Source organism: Olea europaea, chromosome 13 (genome assembly GCF_002742605.1).
Source record: "Olea europaea var. sylvestris chromosome 13, O_europaea_v1, whole genome shotgun sequence".
Classification (NCBI taxonomy): domain Eukaryota; kingdom Viridiplantae; phylum Streptophyta; class Magnoliopsida; order Lamiales; family Oleaceae; genus Olea; species Olea europaea.
This window is the reverse complement of record NC_036249.1, coordinates 24,804,204-24,829,385: the sequence shown is the minus strand read 5'-3', so window position 1 is coordinate 24,829,385 and position 25,182 is coordinate 24,804,204. Positions and strand designations below refer to the sequence as shown.

Genomic DNA, 25,182 nt, shown 5'->3' with positions numbered 1-25,182 from the left:
TATATATATATATATATATATGTTCTTATATTTTCTGAAAATATAGAACAACATTTTAAACATATTCATATATTTATTCATGTTATTAAGAAAAATGGTTTAACAGTTTCTGCTAAGAAGATTGTTTTATTTCAAACAAAAATACGTTCCTTGGTCATTATATTCATAATGGCACTTTAACTCCTATTCAAAGAAGTCTTGATTTCATTGACAAGTTTCTTGATGAAATCATTGATAAAACAAGTTTGCAACGCTTTTTAGGTTGTGTCAATTATGTTGTCGACTTTGTCAAAAGTATACGTCAAATTTGTGCCCCATTATTCAAAAGACTACAAAATAACTCTGACCCATGGAGTCACGAGCACACAGTTGCAATCCAAAGAGTCAAAAAAGCAATCAAAAATATTCCATGTCTTTCAATACTTGACCCCACGCCTCAATTATTATTGAGATAGATGCTCGGATATCGGGTATGGTGGAGTGTTAAAGCAAATCCCACTAAAGTTATCTCAAGATCAGTTAGTTAGGTACCACAGTGGTGTGTGGATCGGCCCTCAAAAGAATTATTCCACTATCAAAAAAGAAATTCTTTTAATAGTACTGTCTATTTTAAAATTTCAAGACGATCTTATCAACAAAAAATTTATTTTGAAAACAGATTGCAAAGTCTTAAAAGATGTTTTACAAAAAGATATGAAAAATCTTGTTTCGAAACAAATCTTTGCAAGATGGCAGTCTATTTTGTCCTGTTTTGATTTCGAAATTCTATATATACAAGGGAAATTAAACTTCTTGGCAGACTTCCTCACAAGAGAGTTCATTCACAAAAGGAGTGAAAATGAGTTGGGCGAAGCAAGTTGAAGAAGAAGATCAAAATTCGGTTCAAAAGAAACAAAGTAGAAAAAAAATTCTACTCCTTTTTTCTCAATTAATGATCTCTTAAAAGATCATTCTCCAAATGAAACTCAAGAAACTTCTTCCTCCTCAAATACCATTTCAACTTTTATCAAAAAACCTAATCAAAATAAAGCCACCCTTTTAAACCACAAAAAACAGTCCAAAGTTCTGAAAAACTTCCTCAAATAAACCCCCCTCAAAATTTTCAATATTTTACCAAAAGTATCTTTGAAAATAGCCTTGATATGGAAACATCTTGGCTTCATAGATACAAAAATTTGGATGAATGTCTTCTGATCTTTTTTTCCAACCAATTTTTGGTTCATGCCATCAAATGTAAAAAAAATCTCGAGATTATTATGAGACTATTCTTTTGAAAATAGGATCAACCATAATTTCTCATATTCCAGATCCTCAAAATAAAGAAGAAATGATATTTTCAAAAATCAGTATTCTTAGGATATTGTCCTACGAAAACTGGGGACAAAACTCATGGGAAGAAAAGAGACTTAAGCTCTCTTCAACATATTTTACAGTTTCTGAATATTTCAATTATTTTGATTATATCAATGCTTGGTACAAAGTCTTTTTCTTTAGACCTGTTATCCATTCATGGTTCATTCTTTTTAATCAAAATTGTCATCCTCATTTTTCAAAATGATTTCAAACATGATTTTTGTATCATGAGCTTGAAGAGAAAATTTTACCCAGTCTTACTTTTCAAGGATATGAATACTTCAGAAGAGAGGCGAAAACATTTTTAAAACCTCAAGAAAATGTTTTGTTCCAATTTGCCTTCAATATAAAAGTTTCCTGGATTTTTTGCTGGAATTTCTTTCTACTTCAGAATCAAAATGATGAATACTTCACTCAAAAGATTACCAAAAGATTCAAAGTCAAATGGTGGTCTAAATTCAAAGAAACAAATTGTTGTCCAAAAGCAATTCAATCATGGATTCAAGAACAAAGAAATTTGGGTGTCTCAAAATTCTCAAAAAAAGAACAAGATGATTAGGCAGATTTTCTGACTGAAAAACAAAGGATTATTTCAATGTTATCAAAATGCAATGATCCAAAAGAATTATTAGAAATTTATGAACAAATTTCTAAAAATGGATCTAAAAAATCAAGTACTCAAAAAGAATCTGATCAAGAATCTCAAGAGACAGACAATGGTGATGACCTAATCGATTTAGGTTATGATGACTTTCTTGCTCAAGAAAAAAGGATCAAATGACTACAAGAACCCAGTTTTCTCGAAGAATTGAGAAATTACCGGATCAATAAATCAAAGGAGATTCTATTCAAATTTTGCATGCCAGCTAACCAGCTTTTTCTCGAGAGATTGCCATCCATTCCAAGAGAAAGACAACTCTATTAAAGAAAGAATCTTTCTTTTTTAAAGTCAGTCAAAAGATGGCTCAATTATTCAAAAATGGGTTTCATATTTCAAGATTCTTCATTATGTTGTCTCCCACTCAACTATTCAAGATTCTTTCTGCCAAATAAAAGAAATTTCAAGTATAAAAAGACTTCAAAAGTTCATTTCAAGACAGAGCGAATTTGACAATAGAAGTTTTGTTTCTTTTGTTATTTTTGTTCTCTAAAAAATTACTTTGTAATTTTTCAAATTCTGTAATCGTTCAATTATCAATAAAATTTCTCTTTTCAAATATTTTTATTCTTAATTTGAATCTTTTCAACTATTTTCTGTTTTCCTTTCCCCCTGGGCTATTTTGTAGAAAAACTTTCACGAAAAAGTTTTCTAAAATTTTTGACACAAATGTTATATATATATATCTCCTAAATATTTTTATTTCGAGATGTATGTCTATGCCATGAAAGGTATGAGTGGAAAATGCGGCATTGGGGACCGGCGCACCCGACCAATGTTCAATGAAAATATTAATGCCAATGTTAATTGCTTTGAAATACTACCGGTAGGACTCCATTGGATTCCAAATAATAATTGTCCACTGCATTCTGATTGGCTAGACGATACGCCAAGTGAGCTCACGACGTCAATGTTAAGTTTTTAAAGAAATGTGATATATATTAAGAAATGCTTTTACTTTAAAGTATGTCATATGCATATCATAAGTATATATCATATGTATGAGGTTTGTTTACTGAGGGTTAGCTCATTTCACATTATCCCTCCCCATTTTTAGATGATGAAGGCAAGATGATTCGAGTCGACGACTTGTGGTGACACGAACTCGGTACTAACGTATTTTAATATTGAATACATTTTGAAATTAATGTTACCATTTCAATTGATTGCCTTATACTCTTATCAAGCACAAATGATTTTCATGAATGAAGTCTTTGACATTTATTACATCAAAGAAAAATCTTACTGTCTTTCCACATCTATAATTTTAAAAATAAATTAAATGATAATACTTCCAAATCTAGGTATCTGGATTTTGGGTTGTTACAAAGATATTCTTAAAAGCCTGTTCGGTAGTGATTATGAGAATTGATTTTTTGACCGTTAGAGAGAAAAGTGGGTTCCATCTGTGAGTAAAAAAGTCAAAAATGACGGCCGGAATATCAAAATAACGGTCGAAAAATTGATTGTTTTGGGTAAAAAATTGTTACCAAACGGGGATTAGTACCAACTCATGATCCATTCCTTGTAATCAATTCATTGATCATTGGGCAAGAAATCATAGGCCAGACCTCTTTTCGTCCTTTGTAGCAAAAACTCAGGAGTGTGACAATGTTCTGAATTCATATCCAGTACCCTTGGTCTCATTGTACACATTATATTCTCTTTGTCGCAGTTTATAATTCAAATGAGATTTTTTCTTTTTTCTTTTTTTTCCCTTCTTGATTGCAGAAATAGAATAGTGATTCTGCCCTCCCAAGTGAGAGGCCTGCATGGCTTAGCAACAGGTACTAATGTTAGGGATAAGATGTTGATGAAGCTCCTACACATAAGAAGGGGGCTACAAACTGCAGGATCCAGAAAGGAACAAGTAGTGTACCTATTCTTGGCCTTACCCCGCTCCTGCAGAAAAATACAACTTCAAATCTGGAAAAACGTACTACGATTTTTTTTTTTTGTATGACTAAAAAGTATGAATACTAGGTAGAATGGAAAATTTTAAAGTACTTAAATGCCCTTTGATAATTGATAAATAAACTATAAGAAATATTTTGAGAACTATATAAATGTTCTCTTGATAAATAAAAAGAAAAAAAGAGTGTCCAAAACCATAAGAAGAACTTTGGTTAAAAAAATATTGAAAATTTTGATTTAAATGAACCCTACTGTAGACTTTAGCCCTTCTACTAAAAGGCTAAGAAGACAGGCTTTAGTCAAACAAAAAGGTGGGTGTATCCATTTAGATATGCAACTTTCCAAATGTTTAATTTTCCAGGCTCGATATCTTATCCTTCCTTTCCCCTGAATTGAGATACCAAACATGAAGCTCGCTACTGCCTACTGGTGCCTAAAGGCACAACAGAGGCTAAGGAAGCATTTTTGTTAAATCTCACAGGACAAGCTGTTCTTTCCTCTACTATAACGAGAGAAAAAAAGAAAAAAGAAAATGACTCGTGCAGCCAGGTCAACCAAAAGGAAATTAGGCAGAATAATGAACTTTGCAGTGATCTTCCCACTTCAATCCATATCAAGAAAAATTAATATTAGGACAAAGTCCAGGAAGGGCAATGACTAGATTTTTTCCATATCATCAAGTCAAATAGACAATTTAGCCATTCTCCGACTGTTCAAAATTTATATTGAAAATGTCAACAAATCAATATCATTGCAGCAATGACATGATTATTGTTTAAACGGAATTTACCAAAACCATTCACTTATCTTATAAAGTCATCTATTCAAACTTTGATGAAAAAAATCTACCAAGTGTTTCACCAACTTTTCTTGTATGTTCCATTTAACATTAGCATCATTGCAATAATTCTTTCAGTGGATCTAGCAATTTTTAAGCAGATGATGCATGCTCGCTAAAATACTATACCATAAGTGTACGGGTCACGTTTAAGTAATAAAGTGGACCTTTTGAGTTCGAGTTGTCGATCTCTTGAGGAATGTATACTTTCGATCACACAACTTTAATTAATTTTAATTCTAACAATAAAAATAAACACACACAATTAAAAATATGATTTTGAAATAAGGAAATTAGCTAAAAACCTACAAAATAAGAAAATATACAAATCTTGGAAATTTCGGAAGCAAAAGTGGCTGGAATTTATAGTTTCGCTTAACCATCGCCTAATTAATTTCTCCACATGCCAATTAACAAATCACTCATTTACGATGTTAGACCCGATTTTTCAATTTTAGTTAATTACATCTCTCGAGCGAAATTAATCCTAATTGATTGTTTAACCTATTATATCTCTATGTCAATTAAAACCAAACAATCGCATTAAATATTAGTGAAAATAACTCATTGGGTCACATAGGGCTAGAAGCATATCTCTATCCTCTACACAAATCTAGAGTTTCTTCTATTTAGTGTAAAATGCACAATATTCTCTCGTACGATATCCGAATCACTAATCATAATCATTCATTGGCCACATAAATGAAAATGCAATAAATACAATAATAGAAACACATGGAAATAAATAACTTAACATTAAATACCAAATATCAAAATTAATTAAAAGTTAAGTTAAATTAATATCATAAGTCTCAACACAAATAACTTAGCCCATTGTATACAAATTATGAATAACTTAACATTAAAGAGAAAATATCAAAATTAAATAATTAATTAAAAGTTAGGTTAAATTAATACCATAAATCCCAACACAAATAACTTAGGCCATTGTATACAAATGATAAAAAGGAGAATATTTTACACAATCTATTACAAATATGGCAACTTAATTGAAAAAATACAAAGTTACAAGTATAACCCCTTTGAAGCTTGGCTATGACTTTCTCAAATATTTATCCAAAACCTTAGATAGATTCTCCTACTGCTCTTGATTTCACTTCCAAAATGTCAAGAAAAATGGAACGAAAAAGAAGAGAAAAAGAAAGAAGAAGAAAAGTAAAGAAAAGTAAAAGAAAATCAAAGAGGAAGAAGACCTAGCCCAAGAAATTTCTAGAATTGACTAACAAAACGATATTTAAATGGTCAGAAATCATCTAAATTGAAATTGAGAAAAATTTACCCGAAATAGGCAAAATTCGCCCAACTGGGAGATCACAAAGAGCCTCCCGTGCGAGCGCCATAGTAAACCTATGCGCGAGCGCTAGCTTTCTTCATTTATTTTTTCAAATTAGTCCTCCATTTAATTGCACACAAGACCTTTCAACTTTGATCATGTACAATCTGGTCCTCAAATTTTGATTTCCATATCACTTTTGCCCTCTAAAATTGCAACCCCAGGTCCTTAAACTTTGGACACTTTTGCATTTTGGACCCCAACTTCACAATTTTGTACGCTTTTGGTCATTTTTCACTTCCTTTTGCCTTTTTCTCTTACCTTTTGGGGTTAATGACCTACAAAAGCCAAAATTACCCAATTGTAAGTCAATATCCGCTCCTTTAATCAATAATTAGTTTGTTAAAGTATCTAATAAATGTGCGAAAACACACTTATCAATGCACGATACATACAGTGTGGTCACCAGTTTTAATGTTGGGGCATGAAAAATATAAGCTATCACTCCTGGGGTGATCCTCAACCGTACTACTGTGGTCTCCACTCTCTTAGAATTCAGACTCGAGTGCCAAGGCCAATTTCCTACATTAAAGATCCTGTCACAAACATTTCGAGTCTTGATTATAGATCATGACAACCAAGTTTTGAGGCTAACCAGATTGGACGTGTACAACAATACTTGCCCCTTTGCATCAATGAATACAACAATTAGTTACATATTCAGTTAAACACCCAATTTTGGGAACCTGAACATGTTCTTTGGATGTTCGTCTATCAGTACAGCATTTGCCTCCAATAAGTTCCGTTGTCATCAGAATGGTACCTTAGTTGAGAATGACTATTTCATAAGTGGATCTATTCCAACTAATGGAGATCTTGGAACTGCACGACCATTGTTACAATCCACGTGCTCCAAACATCAGTAAATGCTCTTAGAAATAACTTAACATGGATCGATTTGGTTCTAAACGATGGATTTGAAGTACATTGGTTCACAGATGACGCAGCTTGCACGGAATGTACAGGATCTGGTGGGAGATGTGAATACAACTCAAGTTATTTTAAACTATATGTTTCAGTCCCGATAAAACTTACTTAATGAGATGTTAACTTCCACCTAGTAAAATAATCGCGGTACAAATAATTATGAATCTGTAAAACATATCAAGCAAAAATCTTTGTTAACATAACCTTTCAGATAACAAATAATTATGAATCTTAGAGTTGAAACAAAATATCTGTGGTCAACCAAAGAGTATCCATCATTTCAAGTGTCGTAGTCAATGTTATGATTTTAAATAAGTTCATCAAACTACTTGCTTCATATTTAATTGTTCTGTTGTACATTGCTTGTATTGCATGAAACCATGTGAATCCTAGGATTTGAATTTTTATAGGTATTCCCAACTCTAATTATTGTATATGTTCATACTACTTTCCAGCAAAAAACTGGATGTCAAAATCTTGTTATCTTCCTTGTAAACAGCGGCATCCACACTTGGAGCTTGCATTCTTTTGGTTATATCTAACAAATTCTGTGAAGATGATAGAAACAAAAAATGTGATGGTGAATTCTTTTACTGCTTACTTTACTAATCAAACCTTACGAGTATATATAGAGTTTACCCCTCACCTAACCGTATGGAAAGCTATACAAAACAGAAGAACAAAATGCTAACTAATTCTGCCATGTCACCAATTGTTCAACATAAAAGAATTTACACTATACAATACGCCTCCTCAAGATGAAAGGTAAAGGTTATTGTTACGGTATGTAAATAAGGCTTAATTATAGGGTTCCTAATTTGTATATCTTCTTAATATAGAATTCTACCTCTCTCTCTATATATATAGGTTGCCTTCTGTGCGTCTTCAATTTGGGTTCAGTTTCTCGGTGGTTGTGTGGAGTCCGATCTTTACTGTGCACGATTATGGTTCAGGTGACCCTGGTCAAAGGTTCATCTCACGGTTTCTGGTTGGATTCTGCTTTCTAGTGATCTAGATCTCTAGATTCTCGTTGCCTACAGTTTGATTTCCTCATTTTCCATCGACAATTTGGGGTTTATCGATGCATCTGTGAGTGTGGTTGGAGTTTCCTCTTCTCCTATCATCTGCATTCTCGTGCATCGTCTCTGTGAGTAGACCGTTTATTTATGTGGAAATTATCAAACTAGTCAAATTTTGCCTTGTTACTTACAGAAATGTCACTTTTTTAAAGTCATTGCAAAATTGTCATATTTGGACTTTTTTGCCCCTCTTACTAAGTCCAATCCCGTCTGAGTCCTTGTTTAAATATGACATGACAAAACTTGAAATTGTACAAAATCTTTGAAATGTCAGGTACTTGGAGAGAGAGAGAGAGAGAGAGAGAGAACAAAACTGGTGAAGGAAGAAGGGAAACGACCAAACGAAACAAAGGAGGAGAAGAAGAAACCACTGTTGAAACACAATCCCTTCTCTCACACATTTTCCTCTTTCATTGGAATCATCCCCTCCATCGCACTTTCCCTTCTTTCACCGCCGATGAAGACCGAGAGCAGTCCGTTGCGTGATACGAACCGGCGAAAGGCGAGACTCCCCTCTAAAATTCAAATCGTCGAACCACCAGCCATCAACGACAGCCATGGTTCACTTCACCATGGATGAAGACCATCACTAATTTCTTCACGTTGGTGTTGTATTCATTTTATGCATTTTTTTCTGAAAAAGAGGAAATATATACATAAAACGGCATATGACAGTTTGATATATCCATTGAACTTGGGAAATTAGTTCTACTTCGAGATTGTTCATATTATTAGACACAAGGGTTCTTTCTGTATTAGTGTAATTTGTTTGAGTATAGTTGGGTTTTCATTGTTTGAATGTATTGGGTAGAGTATGTATGGATTTATTTGGCTTATTTGAATATAAAATGGCTGTAATTTCATGCTTGCTCTTTGGTAGAAGATAGAATGAATATTTTTTCCCCTTTACACATCTTTGTTTGAAGTGCTTTTGGGAAATGATTATTGTTGTGGTCATTCAATAACCTTCTTGGGAAATCTTGGATTAATTGAGACTTTAGGGTTGAATGTACCAATGGCGAACTATATTCCAAATTTGTGTTAAAATTTTGAAGATTTAAGAGTTGAATGTTTAATCAGTAGGCAACTTTTGATATGCTTTTCATAATAAATGAGGGCTTTTTTTCAATGGGATTTGGGTATTTTTCTTTTCTCAGCATAATCTTGATCTCAATGAATTGGGTTTTGACAAAGCTTCCAAATGTGGTGTCCAAAAATGTCGAATTTATAGTACTTGCTTTACTAATAGTCGTTGTGAATACCATAGTGTAATCCGATCATTTGTTGACAAAGATATGTTGTTGTGGTTTTATATGTCTCACTTCTGGACAGTTGTGATGATTTCTGGTATAAGATTGTGGTGGCGGCAATAATAAGATAGTATAAGTTACAATTTGAAATAAATTATACACACATTATCATAATTTAATATCATCACTTACCAAAAATATAAGTGGTTATTGTTGCTGGGCTTTTGTTTGTATTGGACAGAAGAGACGCATATCGAAAATCTTGTGCTTGTGCAATTTTGGGTCCCTCTTGTGAAATTGAATTTTCATGAAATTTCGATGGATAACTTTATACATATGTGGCAATTTTTGGTGCAGCCAACTCCTGCAATTGCAAAATTCGAGTTTTTCTGCTATGTTATAAAGAGGATTTGGATTTTTATGATTTGATTTGGTTGAATATAAACTATCTGATGGTAGGATTTGGTTGCTTAATTTGATGGGATGCCTAGAATGAATTAATAGTAATTTTCTTCCATTTCGTTGATTGTTTTAAGTATTGTTGAGCTAAATGAGGTGTACAAAATGATGTCATTGATTGTCTTAAGTAATCGTGAAATAGTTGATGTGTATGATACTATGTCCTACCTACTTTGACATTCGTTCAAATCACTTACATACATGTCCTTCATTGTGTCATATTGACTCTCCATTTATGTCTCATAAGTACGGTAACCATCTCACGCTAGGATTTGGTTGCTCAATTTGATGGGATACGTAGGATGGATAAATATTAATTTTCTTTCATGTCATTGATTGTCTCAATTACTGTTGACCATGTTGAGGTGTACAAACTGGTGTCATTGATTGTCTTAAGTATTCGTCAAATAGTTGAGGTGTATGATACTGTGTCCTACCTACTTTGACCTGTAAAATTGTTTCGTTCAAGTCACTTGCATACATGTCCTTCACCGTCTCATATTGACTCTCCATTCATACTCACGTACATAAATTTGTTTCCTATATTTGATAATAAGTACGGTAACTGGAATGGCTATGAATCCTAGCATGCATGTTTGCCTTCACACATCCTCCGTTATTACTTCTGAAACATACTTCTATGTGGCACTGCCTAATATGTTGAACTTGCACCCAGAAGCATGCATAGCAACTCCCAGTGAACTGTCGACCCCGACACTTGACTCTTAGTTTTTCTCGACAGTTAGCCTATCATTCCTATTTTAACATCAACCATCGGTATCGACAGATGTCCACAGACAGTCTGTCGATACCGACAGTCTGTCGATACCGACGTTTGATCTTTGTAGTTCTCGACAGATCACCGTATCCATGATGTTGAATCCTTATAGCATTAGACATTATACAACATTGTTTATGTTTATAATCTAATCCCATGGGTTTTGTCAATGCACCTTGCAGGGTAGATAGACTTTGAATTCCTGATTCCAAAAGATGCACGGTTGCGAGCCCACATTTCCCAACGCAGCAACCTCAAGTACATTAAGACCATGATGGACCATTTTGATGAGCGGCAATGTGAGGACTTTCGAAACTCCCCCCTCGGGTATCTGGCTGATGTTCTAGACATTCAATTCTCTGTCCAGCTAATCCTACAGCTACTATTTAGAACAGTCCGCATAGAAAAGGTGAACGAACTTTGGTTCAATGTGCAAGCCCACTTGATGAGATTCGGTCTACAAGAGTTCGCTGCTGTGACGGGGTTAAGATGCGGTCTCTTCTCGGAGGGGGACGATTTCGGTCGATTGATTGAGAGGAAAAGGTTGAAAGAGAGGTACTTTAAGTCCAATGACAAGGTATCATTAGCATAACTACAGTCTACTGTTGCCCGACCGTCGACGACCCGTGCTGATCGCTACAAGCTAGGGCTAGTTCTAATTGTGGAGGGAGTATTCGATACTCCAGATAATAACGTCGGTATCCATTTGCCATTTTTATCAATGGTGGACGACCTGGACTTCTTTTTTTCCTACCCTTGGGGTAGAATTGGATATAGGCGATTGTTGCACGGGTTCCGGGGTAGCTTTGCAAGAAAATTCTAAAAGGCCAAAAGGAGGAAGGAGAAAGAGATTCCATGCACAATTCACGGCTTCCCCATCGCCATGCAGGTCCGCACACTTCGTAACATTAGCATAGCATGCATGATTTACCCCTCCAGTAGCTTTGCACCTATAATCTCTGTAATTTTAATGTGTTTCTGTTGTTGCAATAGGTTTGGGCGTACGAGGCGATTCCTGAGAGTGGGGAATGCTTCGGTCAGCGAGTCGATAAATGAATGCCACGAATTCTTCGCTGGTCCGCTCGAAAGCAGCCACAGCACAGTACATACGATGCATTTTTCAAGAATGTATAGGTACAATTTTGGCATGTCTTCATTTTCCCTTTACCATCTTGTTACTATCTGGCACGTTCTCATGTGATTATCTAAACCTCATTTCGTAGCTATATGTGTACGCAACTCTCCGACCTACCGATACAGAGGTTGAGCAGCCATATCTGTCCTCTCTCGTGCCGTACGACTATCCCCCAGTGCCTGTGCTTGATGACATTGTGAGCACTGTGGTTGCGCTGGAGATTCATTCGTTGCACGTCGAAAGTGGAGTTGGTGGACAGTCGGGAGGTCAAGATTTGGAGGACAGAGTTTGTAGTGGACGAAGTGGTAACGGGGAGACATCTGAAGATGATGACAGCGATGGGGAGTCAGGAAGTGATCGCGAAGGCAACGACAGTGAGGATACCGATGAATCTTCCACCCCTCCAGTGGCATCAGTTCGTTCACCAGTGCGAGGGCGTATGACACACTCACGGCCAATTCGAACATCTGCTTCCAGCTTGACCAAAGGGAAAGTTAAGCAGCTACTACTCGACCAAAAAATCCTCTTGGAGATGTGACTCCGGACTGTGGATTTTGAAATTGAACAGCACATGACATTTAAATGTACAAGACTCCGTGAGTTCATTGCTGCCCAGGTGGTCCCATATCCCCCTACCACCGCTCCGCGCTCAACGGGCACAATTTTCGAGCCCGATCCTTCAGGTTGTTCCCCACAAGGTATGAATCAAACATGTGCTACTCAGTTATATTTTTTGAAATTGACCATAAGGTTGTTCGATTTTTTCATGTTACAGTTGGGATGTAGACGTACGTGGACGAGGCATGGACCCATTGCCCACTCTAATTGAAATGGGAGTTGACACAGGATGTTCACAGCCTCCAGGTACGTGCATTATTAACGAGCGATTCTAAACATGTTATTGACTGGACGTTGTACGATGCTTGAGTTGGGAGATGTAATGTGCTCTCATGACGTCACTATTGTTTCCACAAACGGAGCATACAGTCTTCTATGCACGGAGAGGGGGAGCTACTTGTCGAAATTGAAGATTTGCCAGGTAGGTGGGTATTTCATGCACAAATCGAAACATATTATTTCATTGACTACGCATGTTGCGCAACTTGACATCACAAATGTGCTCACGTTATTTTACTGTTGTTGTCAACAGAGGGAGCTGACATTGCACCATGCCCGAATGCCGAGCACGAGCCGTTGCCCACTCCAATTGACGATCAGGAAGATATTACGTCCATTACAAGCACTTTTTGCAATTTCATGTCATGGCATCTTCTTCCTAATGTTTCCTCGAATGCTATGCATTTACGTGTGTTCCGTTAATAAGATGGAGCTGCCACAGAGCCGCCACAAAGCCCTCAGATGCGACCGCGGTCAGCGATGCAGAGATTTACGATTGCAACGTCACAGATGGTGAAGGTAAGTTCATTGCATGCGTTACTAGTGCGTATAATACGTATGGTTAGTGAACGTCATTTACGGTAACTCACTGGGCCCCTTTCATTTTCATGTAGGTATTGTCGCTACCATACCTGTTCCATCCACTCACATACCTGTTCCTGCCCCTGTACCAGAAGAAGGAGGTAGAGTTTCTACGACGAGACGACGCTCCACCTAGCTGCGATGTCCCGCTCCTGTGACGAGGACTCCGTACACGAGGAGGAGGGGAAAGACATTGAAGAAGTAATTGTGAATGAAGTGGCGGGATGCCAGGATGATGGGGTTATTTTTGGTTTTGACTTGCCATTAGAGGTGTGCAGATGGTGAACGATGTAGACGAGAACAATTAATCACTTGCTTTTACGTTTATTCTAACATCAACGCTTGACTTTTTCATTTGACATGTGCGTTGGAATTGCGACGCGCGTCTAATATTTTGCCTTGCCATTAGTTATGACATAGTCTGTGTCCGTGTCCATTTGTCATGACATTTGGTTTTACTGTTACAAGTTGGATACCTTGTTTATGTCTTATATTACACAGTCGGAACCTAAATTGACATGATAAGCATTTTTCTGACACTCATACATTAACTTGCTTGATTATTTTTCTCTTGCAATGTTCGTTCTCGTCTACTTGCATGTCTGGTACTTTGGCTAATGTGTTTATTCGCTTTTGAGATACGTTCTCGGCATATTTTTAATTCTATGTTCTCGTTGAAGTTGGCTTTAGAAAATGATCTTTGCATTCTTCAAATATTTGAAGCTGTCCAAGTTTCAAGTTGGTGTCTATTTTACTTGTCATCACCACGCATTAAATTATTTTCCGTAAGTGCTCTTTATCGAAATTAGGACTTATTCCTGTCACTTGTTGAGTTTCCATCAAGTTTTAATGAATTACTTTCTTTATAGTTGTGTACCAAAAGTGTCAATGGCTAGCTTCCATAAACAGAGAATTACAGTTAGCTTCATTTCTAAATGTTAAAGTATGCCTTGTTTCCAAGTAAGAACATCAATTAAAGGGCACCAAGAAAGTCCACCCATGTAAAAGGGCAACTAAACTGCACTCTGCTGTACAAGAAGATGGACATTATAGTGCTTAAAATTTTTATTTTGATAATAACTGCAGTATTTCTTCTCTTGTATGCTCAATGTTGACATCGTTGTTAAATTCACATTGTTGTCAAGCATCTATAGAAACTTCCAACTATCTTTCAAAATATTTCATATGAACAGTACTCGGTATACCATGTGCGTGAATATAATGTAATCCCATTTTTATGAAGCACTACAATTACAACCATAGTACAATTGCTGGGAATATTTTGCACAAGGACATTTCAGCTGCAGGAATGTAGATGTAGTGAATTGTACAAAGATAATAAAGAGTGTTAAATGTCCTACTAATTATGGGGAAATGGGGGATAAAGGTACTATAAATTTATTGAACCATCACACCAATTGCTTTTCAAATTAACAAGGAGATTGGACTTGGTGGTTGGGTAGATGATGACCATAATTGCTTTTCCTCTTCAAGTTGCTTATAAATATAGTGTCACATTGTTCTCACTCCTAGACAACTTAGTGGAATAGCATTGTGAGAATTTGTGTCTCTCAAAGATACATTTAGTTTCATCAATACTTTACTACATAAGCATAATGAGTTCGTCCACAGGAAGCACCGAACCGTTCAACATGGATGAGCCGATGCCGGTTCCCGATTCCTCTCCGTTATTTCCAATCTACATTTTCTCAGACGATGAGGAAATTGAGCTTTGTACGGTAGGAAAGCCATTTCCCCTGTTCCCTTCCCGAACTTGGAAGATGTTGGGAGTGGCGATGGTTTGTCACAGAATGATGTGCTTGATGAGGTGTTCACGGTCGATGCTGCCTACGAGGGGGATTTTGAGGACGACGATGGGCAGGCGTACGTCCTAGAGAACGAGGTAATTATCATCTCGTCTGACGAGTCAGGTGAAGACAGCGGGGGAGCAAGTTCGATTGTCGACGACGAGTGAAATGCTGGTCGTGGAGTGTAGTGAATAAGTACTGTACAGTCCACTCTTTTGTAGGGATGCATTTGGTTAACACAGAACCAAAATGTCTGCATGAACATGTCCCTTCACCGTAATCCGGATAGTATATTTTTGTGTATAGTCCAGTCCGGTCGAACTGTCGAGAATTACAGATTTCTATCTGTCGGAAACGACAAATGAACCTACATTTATATTTTGCACCACGTTTGGCGGATGTTATGAAATGTTGTTTATCTAGAACTGAATTCTCTCCGTGAAGGACGATGTTACAAATTATAATATATTTCATGGGTATTGAACATAAATGTTTTAAATGGGGTTCATGATGCGCGCAGTCCAACAAGAAAAGGACAACGTCCCAAGAAAAGTATTTTGATTGATCGTGCACTTGGAGGGTTAGTTGTACTTGTTTAAAGACTTTGTTTTAAGCATGTTACAATTACGTTGTTTCTCTTTCATAGAATCTACAGTTCGCCATGTACGTGAAACTGATCTTGAGTGTTGTGCACACATTCGTCAACTGTCGGGAATCCAGAAAACATCTGCCGGGATAGACGTTTCACATGTCGGGATGTTGCGTACGTGATGAACAGGACAGTCGGGAAAGAAATTCGTATGTATACAGAAGGTTGCCGAACATCCAAAAACGGTAATTATCACACTCTTTATAACATAACTTCATAAGGTGCAGTGCACTACGGAACATTGAATATACAACGTCGATTACACTAACAATGTTTAAGGAACTTGTGATACATTGGGGTTTGAACATGTGCTCCGATTATGACCAAGACGACCACAACGAGTGCATTTTCTGCTCGACCATGCAGACTCGTGTCTTGAATGCTTACATTGGGTCGGTGGTCTACCTGGAGGGCACGTACGAGTGGTGGCAAAATAGGAGTAAATGTAATTAAACTGCGAACAACCCAATCCACTTCACGTCTAACAGGATATATGGCTTCGCTATAGGCACCCCTCCAGCATTCAGATGTGCAATAAGGGAAGCAAAGGTCAGACAATGACTTCCCTCTAAAGTAAGCAGCATGAGTTACATGAGCACATGGCATATGGTTTAGTTGGAACTCACGACATGTGCAGGTGTCTTCGAAAAAGTCAACTATGTCAACGTTGTTGGATATTCCAACCTGAGTTAAGTTATTTGTCAACAAATGGGCTCGAAGTCTAGTTCCAGTTTTGAATGTCATCCGTAACTCGTTTTCCATCCTCGACGTCAATACTGTACTGCATTCGATCGCATTTTTTGACGTTCATAAAACCACTTCTGCAAAGTACTCTGAATGTGTTCGACCAAGCGGGTTATCGTTCAAGAACGGGCTTCTCTCAACATGGAGTTCAGAGACTCAGCATTGTTGTTCGTCATAATGTTGTAACGGTGGCCAATAAATAGTGCTCGAGACCAAAATGAATAACCCGCGTGCTCTAAGTACCCGTGCGCACTTGTGCTCACCTTGCGGATCTGCCCCGTGAGTCTTTCAAAGTCCTCGACCTAATATGTCGTAGCAGCTCATTTAAATAGAAGTATTGCACTTGCGTTGCTGTACCGCTATATTAGGTTCTTTTCGAGATGCCAGATACAACAACCATGGTGAGACAACGAAAACAACTGAGTAATAGCTTTGTTAATGCTCTTTTTTCTGTCTGAAACAAATATGAGGTCTTCGGAGTCCCCTATAAGCTCTTTCAAGTTGGACATAAACCACTTCCAGGATTTATTGGTTTTAGTATCCACGATTCCCCATGCTAACGGATATATTTGTTTGTTACCATTTTGGGCAGTTGCCAGTAGAAGTGTCCCTTTGTATCGACCCTTCAGATGACTACCATCAACACAAATAACGGGTCTCAAGTACTACGTGTAACCACGAATGCTTGCACTGAATTTTGAGAATCAAGTTCTATGTGGGTTATTGTCCCCAGTTTACTCTCTCCTACGACGTGGCAATATGAAGATAATTTTTGGAAACTGGCTTCCGGTGTACCGTGTAGCATAGTTAAGGCATGAAGCTTTTTCCTATGAGCTTTGTTGTAGCTAATTTTCACACCGAACTCACGTTCCATATCACGTGCAATAGCGGTAGGGTCATACGATCGACCTGGAGTATCCAGTTTGCCCAAAATGTGTTCGGCAATTACAGAACTAGTGGCATGCTGATGTGCGTTACGATGAAAATTAAGGGAACATGTGTGCACGTTGATGAATTTACGGATCATGAAGATTGCAGATGCTTGATAGTAGAAATACATAGCATCCACTTGCAATTATCGTCCACACATACAACGGTTAACATTTTTATACTTGACCTGTTCACCCGAAATTGAAACTTCTTTTGCAAAGCAAAGCACACGAATCTTCGAGTACAATTGTTTCTTGCTAAAGAATATTTGCTTTTCGACAAGAACGACGGCTATCATCCACTCATCTGTGCCCAAACTCATGGAATGTGATGACATTGCCTGGTCAATTTCAGCAATAATAGCATCATTCGTACCATGTAATAGGTTCTCTAAGTGCTCAACGGATGCTGCAGCCTCGATATGGTCAATTGAAGGTGCGGGTGCTTCGTTGTTCGACCCACTGTGCTCATGATTGACCTCACCATGTCTTAAAGTCTGGGGACATTCCGTTAGGTCGAACCGATTCTCTGCACAGTTTGCTTCCCTCACCATGTCAACACTCGGGACCTCGATTTCCATAATAGTGACACAGAATGCAGTCTCCTTATGAATAGATATGTACCAATTTAGGTCCTCATCATCGCGTATCTCTGCCGTAGGTATATTCAAATTCAAGACTTTGAACTTCAACTCAATTTCATTGCGGGGTTCAACAATACCAACTTTCTCCTTCAATCTTAATACAAGTTCTGCTACGGTAATGCTTCTCGGCGCTAAAATGAAAGTCGTTTTGTCCCCTCTCCACTTCCATTCGTCATCCACGTGAACAAAGTTCCCCCTATGCGACACGATGAATCTCAGATCCTGAGCCATACCTAAAATGTTGGGAGTACAAAAGTCATAATTCTGCACATTTATGTCGAAAGATTTAATACGGTCAAATTGGCTCATTACAATACTTTGATCCATGTAGTACCAAAAAGAGAAAGCTTTTCAGGTGTCAAAATCGGCAATTGAATTCTCTGTCCGTCCCGACAGTTACTAAATGTCGATTTCGACAATTCAAATGTCTAACCTGAAAGTTTCTACGAAACTGCTCAACACTTGAACGACATAAGTTTCGAGGAACCTACAAAATCATGTGTTTTACTATTTCAGGAATTTATTACAACACATTAATGGTCATAATCAATTCTCAACTACAACTTCAACTGGTCTCCCCACACACAAAGAAAATATAACTCAATGCTTCATTAAATATGGAATTACATATGGAATGATTCACATTTTGTTGAGAATATTGGTATTTCTTCCCTTTCTAAAATATACCAAAAATAAAAAAATCAATGAATAAGAGATGAAATATGGACAATTAATTCTGACCATGTTCTATTGAATATTTAAAGTAGTCAAGTATGGCATGCAAAAATTTATTTTCTACTACCTTACCTTTGAGATTGATCAATGACTTTCCTTCATGCCTTGTTGATAATGGAAGGGGGATGATGAAGAAGAAGAAGCCATTTCAACTCCTACTTGTGTGTGCTCTTTGTACACATTCCACCCATTTTTTTAATCAAAAATTCATATTATACAATATAATATTCATTTCTTCAATATTAACAATAAAGATAAATAAATAATCACATCACACCATTAATTGCATTCAAATCAAGCATTTATTGCTCCTAAAAAGGTGTCAAAGGATAAGATGGACATTTTTGCAAAAAAATTGTGCAAGACAAAATTTTTTGTGCATTTTCAAATTTAGTGACATTTGTGTAAATTCCCCTTTATTTATTTGGGTTGAACTCATTTAATTAGATTGTGTTTGGTTTTGGGTCTATTGATATGGGCCATTATTTGTTGGATTTGGGACAAAAGAAACTATCTTTTGGGTTTATTATTTGGATCATTTATTGATTTTTTTTAATTTGTTATTTGGATCTTGTGTTTTATTTCTATGGCCGACTAGCAATAGAATTTAGCTATGACTGATGTTATTCCAGTGGTGTCCAAAATCACGGAGCATAAGTTTGTTGGTCTAAATTATTTAAATTGGTGTAAGCCTGTTCAGATTTATCTATAGAGTATTTGTATGGACAATTATCTTACCGAAGATCCACAAAGGATAATACTAGCCAAATATGGTTACAAGATGATGCCCGATTTTCTCACAAATTCGTAATTCCATTGACACTGAGATAGTCGGTTTGATTAATTACCGTGAGCATGTTAAGGAATTGATGAAATATTTGGAATTTATGTACTCTGAGAAAGGGAATACGTCACATATATATGAAGCTTGTAAGTGTTTTTCTAGTGTTGAACAATAAGATCAGTCTCTTCAAGCTTATTTTATGAATTTCAAAAAGTCATTCGAAGAACTAAATGTCTTGTTACCTTTTAGTCTGGATGTGAAAGTTTAGCAAGCTTAGCGAAAGCAAGTAGCTGTGATAAGTTTTCTAACTGGTCTTAGTCCTCAGTTTGAGACTGCTAAATCCCAGATTCTCTCCAGTGCTAAGATTTCATTTCTATAAAAATGTTTACTAGAGTACTTCGCATAGATACTAGTGCTTCTGTTTTTTCATCTGTTCAGCCTTCTAGCCCTTTATCAGTCACAATGGTAGAGGAAATACAAGAAGCGGTGATACAAATAGTCGGGTCAATCGAAGTCGGAATGAAGGGGCAGTTGTATGCTACTACTGTCATGAGCCAGGCCATGTTGCAGCTACTATTGTTACACCCAAACCATTACAGTTTCTACTGATGAGTTTGCTAAAGTCATTCAGTACCAAGAAGTATTGAAAAATTCATCTCAGTCTATCTCTATGATTGCTGATACAGGTAAACCAAATACATGTCTTCTCTCCTCTTCCTCAAAATGGGTCATTGAATCTAGTGCCACAGATCATATAATAGGTAATCCTATTCTCTTCTCCACTTTTTCGTCGCATACATCTCCTTCCAATGTTACTTTAGTTGATGGTTCTACTTCTTCTGTTCTCGATTCTCGCACTATTAATCTAACTCCATTAATTTCCTTATCCACTGTCTTAAGTCTACCACAATTTTTTTTTTAATTTGATGTCTATAAGAACACTTACTCAGACCTTAAGCTGTTGTGTCTCATTTTTCTTGATCACTATCTTTTTTAGGATCTTATAATGAAAAAGATTAATGGAAAGGGGCATGAATCAGGCGGTCTCTATATTTTGGATACCCAATACCCAAGTCCATTACGTGTTCAGGTATCTTAACTCATTTTGAAGCACATTGTCGATTGAGACATTGATTTTTATCTTCGTTAAAGAAATTATGTTCTCAGTTTCAGAATGTATCATATTTAGATTGTGAGTCATGTTAGTTTGCAAAACATCATCGTTTGTCCTCAATTCCTCGAGTTAATAAAAGAGCTAGTTTTCCATTTGAGTTAGTTCATTCAGATGTTTAGGGTCATTGTCCTGTTATGTCCAAAACTGAATTTCGATATTTTTTTTTTTACCTTTGTTGATGATTTTTCTTCATGTGACTTGACTTTATTTAATGAAGAATCATACTGAAATATTTTCTCATTTTTAGTGCCTTTTGTGTTGAAATTAAAACACCGTCTAATGTTTTGGTACATGCATTGAAAAGTGATAATGCCAAAGAATATTCTTCGATTCTTTTCAGACTTACATGTTTCATAATGATATTCATCATCGATCCTCGTGTGTTAACACACCCTCTTAAAATCGTGTGACTAAAAGAAAAAATAGACATCTTTTTGAGATAGTCAGGGTACTCCTATTCCAAATGTATATTCGTAAATAATTTTGGGCGATGCAGTCTCCACAGCATATTTCTTGATTAATCGAATGCCTTTATCTATTTTTCATGGTGAGACTTCTTATAGTGTCATTTTTCCTACTAAACCCTTGTTTTCTATTGAACCTAGAATATTTGGTAGTATTTGTTATGCTCGTGATGTTCGTCTCCATGTAACTAAATTAGATCCAAAATTCTCAAAAAGTATTTTTTTTGGATTAATCTCGTCTACAAAAAGGGTACCGATGCTACTGTTCGAGTCTTAACAAGTATCTTGTGTCAGTTGATGTCACCTTTTTGGAACATATTCCTTTCTTTCCCACTTCTTATACTTCTTTTGGTAAGGAAGAGGATAACAATCTGCTAGTTTATCATGTCACTTACCACTCAACTTATGTTGCTTCTACACATGTTGCTCCCACACCACCACTACCTATTCACCAAGTCAAGACGATGAAATCCTTCTGATATAAGCTCTACTCCTTACTCTTCTTCGACATCGAATCCAATGTCCAGTGATCTTGATCTACCTATCGCTCTTCACAAAGGTAAACGTCAGTGCACTTATCCTATTTCATTCTTTGTTTCTTATAATCACTTGTCTTTTTTTTCTTGTTCATTTATTACCTCCATAGACTCTATGAATCTTCCAAAAACTATTTATGAAGCCTTATCATATACTGTTTGGCGTGATGCTATGATAGAGAAGATTAACGCTTTGGATGCTAACGGTACTTGGAATTTAGTAAATTTACTTGCAGGAAAAAAAGCTATTGGATGTAAGTGGCTGTTGCAATTAAATTCCATCCTGATGAATTAATGGCTAGGCTTAGAACTCGTCTTGTGGCTAAAGGCTATGCTTAGACTTATGGTGTAAATTATTCTGGCACTTTCTCTCCTATAGCTAAATTAACATTTGTTCACTTATTCATTTCTATGATAGCTACTCATAATTGGCATTTACATCAATTAGACATCAAATATGCTTTCTTATACGGTGATCTCCATGAGAAAGTTTATATAGAGCAACCATCTAGGTTTGTTACTCAGGGGGAGTATGTGAAAGTGTGTCATCTTTGAAAGTCTTTATATGGTTTGAAATAGAGTCTACGTGCTTGGTGTGGAAAAGTTATTCAAGTGGTGAAAAAATTTGGAATACAAAAGAGCAAGTTTGACCACTTAATCTTCTACAAACAGTTCGAATCTGGCATAATTCTCCTTATTGTGTATGTTGATGATATTGTTATTACCGACAATGATAATATGGCAATTTCATCTCTAAAGTCCTTTCTTCATGACCAATTTCACAAGAAAGATTTAGGAGTGTTGAAAAATATTTCTTAGGACTTGAGATGACAAGAAGCAAGGCATCTCCTTATCTAAGAGAAAATATGTTCTTGACTTAGTAGTTGAGACAAAGAAGTTAGGAGCTAAGCCAAGCAGTGCTCCAATGCTTCCTAATTTGCAACTTACCAAAGATGGAGACTTATTTGAAGATCTTGAGTAGTATAGAAGACTGGTTGGGAAATTGAACTATCTTACAATAACCCGTCCTGATATTGCGTATCTTATCAGTGTTGTAAGTCGATTCATGTCTTCTCCAACGGTTCACCATTGGGCAGCTTTAGAACAAACCCTTTGTTATTTAAAGACAGCTCCTGGACGTGGGATACTATACAGAAATCATGGACATACTCACATGAATGTTTTTCAAATGCAGATTGGGCAGGTTCCAAGATTGATCGAAGATCCACTACTTGCTACTGTGTTTTTGTTGGAGGAAATTTGGTCCTAGAAAAAAGTAAAAAAGCAAAATGTTGTGTCCCGATCTAGTGCAGAAACAAAATATAAAGTAATGGTACAGTCCGTGTGTGAGATATTGTGAATATATTAGCTCTTAACTGAAGTTGGTCTTAAGCCTTCAATACCAACAAAGTTGTGGTGTGACAATCAAGTTGCTCTTTATATTGCTTCTAATTCTGTGTTTTATGAATGAACTAAGCATATTGAGATTGACTATCATTTCGTTCATGAATGTGCAGCAAAATTTAATCTCTACAGGATATGTAAAGATTAACAGAGGCACAAAAATTGGATTTGGGTTGTTATATTTGTAACAAGCTGGACATGATTAATATCTATACTCCAACATGTGGGAGAGTGTTACGAGATGTAAATAAGGCTTAATTATAGGGATTTGTAATTTGTATATCTTCCTAATATAAAATTCTAACTGTGTGTATATATGTATCGTTTCTTTCATATGAAGAATAACAAGGAAATTATTCTCTTTCTTAATTTCTTAAATATATGAACTCCTATCTTGCTTAACAATGTTCTAAACCTCAGTTTCCTAATTGACTTATTTACCATGTCTGCAAGTTGATCCTTAGTACATGGATGTATGATTTTGATCTTGCCCTCTTGTATATTTTCTCTAACCACGTGGCAATCCAGCTCAATATACTTTCTTCTTTCATGATAAACCTGATGTGTCGCAATATGTATGGCTGCTCAATGTACTCCCCCAAGATGATGGCATATTTTAGCACACCAATCTTGTAATACAAGTGCACGTTTGAGCTTTAGACACATCGAATTGCTCTTTTTCAAATATTAAATGAGAAAATGTCTCCAAACAGTCATATCACTGTAATTAACTATAGTGGGGCTTTAATAATTAATAATTACAAGACAGAAGCAGCATCAATACCCTTTAATTTCGTAGTGCTTTTCTTAGTTAATTTTTAGGCGGAAGAAAATATTAATTCAGGAAGGATTTTAGAAGAAAATGATTTCACATTCATAAACTTCACGAATAGTTCAAGTACTTGATTCGTCTCTTCCATTAGAGATTTTACTATTTGATGCCCACAAAATATCTAAAGCATGTTAGTAAAATATGCAATCAAAAGGTAAAAGTCATTTTTAAATTGAACTTAAAAACTTTTATGAGATAAATAATTAATAATTATTATTTCATATCTAGGGAACGATAGATGAAGTTGTTGACTGCTTCCATCGGAAGCAGCTTTGGGATCTTTGCAAGTTTAAGTATGAACCTTTATAGATAAATGGAGGTGGACATTGCAATCTAGAACATCATCTTGAGTTCATTAAACATCCGAAGAAGTTTGTGCCATCTCTTGGGAAATTGATGAAGTGCATAAGGGATTAGAGTTCATGGCAAAATGGGACCATCACAAGGCAAAAGTTGGCAAAAAGGGCAAATGATTTCATGATTGATCAATAATCAATTTTCTCAAATCTGTACAAATAATTTAAAATACGGTACATCAATCCCTCAAAACAAAAACTATTCAAAATAAAGTGCACTGGGATCAAATTTACATTTCTATACCAATCAGAAGACTCCAAATGCACAACATATAAAAAAAATATAGCAGACCCATGATATGGATATATTTTTCGACAAAAGATGCATGTATCCCAACAACATGAATTATATAAACTTATAAAATGAGTCACACAACTGGAGACAGTGTGTGGCTCAATTCATTAGATCAACATGCTTCAATGCTGCTCAACTCAACTACTATTTGATAAGAAAAATGGTAACAAAATACATGAGCTTGTAACTCAGTGAATAGATATTTCGCATATAAGTATACTTTTCCATTTATGTAAACTTTCTAAAAACATTTATGCTATTACAACTTTAAGAAATTTGATAATTCTTTTAAGATTAAAGTATTTTTGAATCATAAAACTCTTTATTCTTTATTCTAAATGAACAACTACAAGATGTAACAGATATAATAAATCTGACGCCTACACTATGAGTAAAAAATGCTTTCACAGTACTATAAACTGTAATATAAACTGAATAAACTAAATTCTGTAATTTGAAATCTGATAAGTTATATAATACTGAAAATTCACACTAAAAAGTATACGGAATAACCTTACTCATGTATCGATGAATATCGGTGTACATGACAAAACTATTCAATTATAAAATTCTGGTAATATCACGCATAGCTGCCCAAAGGCTA

General features: G+C 36.0%; 1 pseudogene; it reads left to right on the top strand.

The window, feature by feature from the left end:
- Nucleotides 1-24,344, top strand: part of LOC111408582 — a 38,480-nt pseudogene extending 14,136 nt beyond the window's left edge.
- Nucleotides 24,345-25,182: the final 838 nt, after the last annotated feature.